We start from the raw sequence: 5,165 nt of genomic DNA on the forward strand, positions 1-5,165 counted from the left end.
AAAATTGATTTTATTCATTTACCTTTTTAGTTTCTAATGTGTTTTATCATTATACATATTAATATTTCTGTTTCTAGCATATTATTTATGGGATTTTCTTTTTTTCATGATCAGTTTGCCAGAGGTTTATATATTTTAACATTATTTCCAGATCTTTAACTAGTTTTTGATATTATACTGTTCTTTTTTAATTAAGGTATAATTGACCTAGAATAAACTTCACATATTTAAAGTATACTGTTTGTATACACCCAGGAAATCATTACCACAATCAACATAATGAAATGATCTATTACCTCCACACATTTCACACTACCAGGAAATGTGTGGAGGTAATATATATTTGTAGATATCTTTGTCATTTTTCCCTCCCACTCCTTCATACCTCCTGCCTCTACTCCCAAGCAACCACTTTGTCTGCTTTCTGACCCTAAGGATTAGTTTGCATTTTCTGAAATTTTACATATGTTGACTTACTCAGTGTTTAATCATTTACATGTGGTTTCTTTCACTTATGCAAAATTATTTTGAGATTTATTCATGTTATAACACAGCAATAAATCATTTCTTTTAGTTGCTTCATTATATGGATATACCAGTGTCCTTATTCATTTATTTGTTGATTGACATTTGCATTATTTCTTGTTTGAACTATTTCAAAAAGTATTGCTATGAACACTCATGTACAAGTCTTTGTATGGACCTATGCTTTCATTTTTCTTGGGTAAATACCTAGGAATGAAGTGGCTGGATCATATGGTAACTTTTTAGGAAATTGCCGGTGTGTATTACAAATTGGCTATACTGTTTTACATTCTCACTAATACCATGATACTGTTCCAGTTCCTCCACATTCTCATCAACATGTATTATGTTTAGACCTTAGATTGGTGACCCTTCTAATAGGCATGTAATGGTATTTCATTGCAGTTTTAATTTGCATTTTCTTAATTACTAATGATGCTGACCATTGTTTCATGTGTTTACTTGTTCTCTACATATCTCCTTTAGTAAAATATATCTTTAAATCTTTGTTCATTGTTTAATTGGGCTGTTTTCTTATTTTTGAGTTTTAGGAGTTTTAAAAAATATTCTAGATATATCATTTTTAAGTTCTTAGTTTATTAATCCTCTCACAAAAAATCTACACAATCACCATATATGAAGTCACTGAAGAATCTTTACTCCTTTTTGCAGCACCCACATTGGCCTTTGCAGCCCCCTGACTTTCATCATTTTGTTCTTGTTCCTTTCTCTGTTTTCTTGAGGTCTTTCTCTTTTCCTACAGGCCACATCTTACAAGCCTATGTATTTATTTTCTTTGCATAATCCAAGGAGTCATAAAACATGCCAAAGCCAGTTGTCTTGCCACCACCAAATTGGGTTGTGAATCCAAACACAAAGATAACAAAGATTGGCTCGGTCTTGTACATTTTGGCTAATTTTCCCCAAACTTCTCTCTGAGGTACTGTTGCCTTCCAAGAGTGAAGAACCTTGATGACCATTTGCTTCCACTGAAGTCGTCTGTTGGTCATGACTCCTTGGTCTGAGTAATTACTGTGTTGTTGTTCATAATGGTGGCTGATCCTCAAGTAGCCAGGGAGGTAAAGAGCTAGATATATCTTTTTTAAAAAATATTTTATTTATTTATTTTTTAGAGAGGGAAGGGAGGGAGAAAGAGGGAGAGAGAGAAACATCAATGTGCGGTTGCTGGGAGCCATGGCCTGCAACCCAGGCATGTGCCCTGACTGGGAACTGAACTGGCAACCCCTTGGTTCACAGGCCTGTGCTCAATCCACTGAGCTACACCAGACAGGGCTGCAAATACTTTTTCTAAATTGTGGCTTATCTGTTCATTCTCTTAGTGATTAGTGTTTTGAAAGAATGGAAGTTTTTAATTTTGATGAGATTCAATTTAACAATTTGTTTTTTTATGAATCATTGTGTTGATGTATTTATGAGATATTTACCTAACCTAAGGTCACAAAAGCTCTCTCCCTCTGTATTCTTCTTGAAGTTTTATAGAAGTTTTGATCCATTTTGAGTCAATTATTATGTAAGGTATAAAACATAGGTTAAAAAATGTTTTTAACATATGGATAATCAATTGTTTCAGTACCATTTCTTTAAAAGACTGTTCTTTCTCCACTGAATTATCTTTGTACCTTTGTGGAACATCAGTTTTTTTACATATGTGGACTTACTAGTGGGCTCTTATATTTAACTCTATTAATTTCTTGTATATTATTACTCCAATACCACATTGGCTTGATTAGGGCAATTTTATAATAAGTCTTAAAATCAGGTAGTCCTAGCCCTCCAATTTAGTTTGTTATCAAAGTTATTTTAGCCATTGTAGGTTTTTAGTGTTAGCTTGTCAATTTTACCTCTCCCTCCCAAAAAGGAAAAGCATGTTAGGATTTGTATTGGAATTGCATTGAATTCATAGATAAAGTTGGGGAGAATTGAGATTTCAATAATTCTGAGTCTTTCAATCCAGGAACACAGAATATTTTTATAAATTTAATTAGATTGTATTTAATTTCTCTTGGGTATGTTTTGTGGGTTTTAGTGTACAGATCTTTCTCATCTTTGCCAGATTTATCCTTAAATGTTTTATATCTTAGATGCTATATTAAATTATATTTTTAAGAATTTCTATTTGGATTGTTGCATTATACAATTATGTTTTGTAAACTGATCTTGTTTTCTCAGCCTTTCAAAACTTATTTATTGCTTTTAGTAATTTTTGATAGATTCCATTGAATTTGATATATAGATAATCATGTTTTCTGAGAATAAAGACAGCTTTGCTTCTTCCTTTCCAATCAGGTATGTTTTGTTTCTTTTTCTTGCCTTATGGTGCAGGTTAAGACACCAATATAATGGTGAATCAAAGTGGAGAGGATATGTTTTGGGGTGGGGGGTACCAAACAAAGGTTGAAATGGATATTTTTGTCATGTTCCTGATCTTAGGATAGTTTTTAGAGAGGGATAGGTAAGGAACCATTCTAATTATTTTTATCAGCTAAGATATTCAAATATAAATCTTATTTCAACAAAGATCTATGTGGAGCATTGAGACTTATTTTAAGTTTATCTACATTTGATTTAGTGGAGTGTATAGATAGCTATGATTAGGTCTTACAAATGTGAGATATTTAAAGATAAGAATAAACCAGTATGGAATTTGGAACCATCACATCTTCCCATTAAATGCCACTAAGATAAATGACAGGAGGAGGGGAGGTCAATGGGAATACACATTGTACCACAGTACCTTCCAACTTCCATGTCATTTGCAGCAGAACATCACCAGAAACTATGATGAGAAATGCAACTTCTGGAAATACGAACTAACTTCACTCTGAACACCTAAAAAGGTAACCAAACATACATGCACACATGCACACGTACACATACCACCTGCCACCCCTGGCTTCTGATTAAGGCACCCTAACGAAAGTTACTTCAAATGAAAGTGAGAATTTGAGATTCACAGTACTACCACTACTGTGATTACTCAGACTACCTTTATTGCAATAGGCTCCTGTGGTTTAGTATATGGCTCCTGTAATTTTTTATTACCTCAGATTGTAGGACTAGATAGTTTTTAAACAGATCTTGGAGCACACACAGATTTAGACATGTGGCTGAGGCCCCAGGGCCCATACTGGAGGGGAATGCCTGTGACTGGCACAGAAGAGGACAGAAGGCATGAAGCATGCTCAGCCAAGATGGTTACGGCTCAGAGGGGAGTTGGCAACTCTTCAAGGCCTATCACAAGGGTCCTCAGCCAATCTGGGCCAGGATCATCAAGTTATAGAATGTTGGCGTTAGAAAGGACTTCAGAGAGTCATTGCATCCAACCCTCTCATTTTATGATGAAGAGACTGAAGAGACTGTAATGTGACTTATTCAAAATCTCCCAGCTGATTCACACTAGAGCCAAAACAAGAACTCAGGTCTTCCCACAGACAGGCAAATGCTCTTCCTACAACACCGTATTCTTCCCTACAATTACTTGATATCTGCCACCACCTTTCCAAACACTGTCTTGCTAAATATTAAATTAAGGGGAAAAAACTGAGTTGACTTAAATTGCCTGAATAATTGTGGCTCTGCTTACCCAGGCATGGTCACATATGACATCTGATAGTCCTCAGGGTAACATTTTCAAAATACTTTTGATTCATAAATCCTTGTGAAAGCGACTAAAGTGAATACCACACAAAATAATTTCCCCTCAAGCACCCCCTAAATGCCTCACTATTTCTTTCAGACATTCTTCACCCTCCCTGTGCCTCCTGTCACTTTAGTGCCGTGCAGACCATGTCGTGAGTAAGCACATTCTCTAATCGTGAAGGAAAATCAGTACATTGGTTAGTGATTTCTGGTCCAAGTTCTTGGGTCCACACTATAAAATAACCAAAAACCAGCTCCATAAAAACAGAAGCATCAGTGTGGGCTGTTGATTCCAAAAAAATGTGTGCCCAGAGATGACTTTTTTGTTGCTGTTGTTCTATGACTTATAGCAAGTCACTAGCCCTCAATTCCCTTGCTCAGAGAAAGGAAACAGTAACATCTTCCTCATAGGACCCTTTAAGTAAAGCTAATATGTGTAATGTTTCTGTACTTTAAGATATTTAATAAATGCAACTTGCTTTTTATTTCCCTGTCTCCTACTCCCCTGCCCAAAGAAGGGTTTAATGTTTCCTCAAAGATTATTCTTAAGATAAAATACTGTTTACTCTGGCCAGTTAGCAAAGAGCTTGCCTTGATCAGAGCTGTTTTCTAACTTCAGCTTGGCATCCAACAGCTGATGGTTTTGGTTATTAACATCAAGAGAAGTTCCATACATCTGAGAACGTGAGACAAATCTGGGATGTGTGGTCAAGGTGGAAGACTTTCAACCAAGAGACAGCCATCTGTTTCCAATTGCTGAAGTGTTTGTTTTCTGAAGACAACCAGGCTGAATAAATCATGCTATCTCTGTGGGTACCCTAATGGCTCTGGGGTTCTTTGATCATTACCGTTATATTCAGTGAGATATCCAAGATGCACTAGGTGTCAGAAGACCAGTTACTTTCTTCAGCCCTGCTCTCTGTGAGGTCACAGTGTGTTATCCTGGGGTCTCCAAGAAGCAGATTTCAAGGCAGGGTTGG

General features: G+C 36.0%; 1 pseudogene; it reads right to left on the reverse strand.

The window, feature by feature from the left end:
- Window positions 1-1,048: 1,048 nt before the first annotated feature.
- LOC114491630 lies at window positions 1,049-4,196 on the reverse strand (annotated as a pseudogene).
- Window positions 4,197-5,165: the final 969 nt, after the last annotated feature.

This window comes from Phyllostomus discolor, chromosome 3 (genome assembly GCF_004126475.2).
Source record: "Phyllostomus discolor isolate MPI-MPIP mPhyDis1 chromosome 3, mPhyDis1.pri.v3, whole genome shotgun sequence".
Taxonomy (NCBI): domain Eukaryota; kingdom Metazoa; phylum Chordata; class Mammalia; order Chiroptera; family Phyllostomidae; genus Phyllostomus; species Phyllostomus discolor.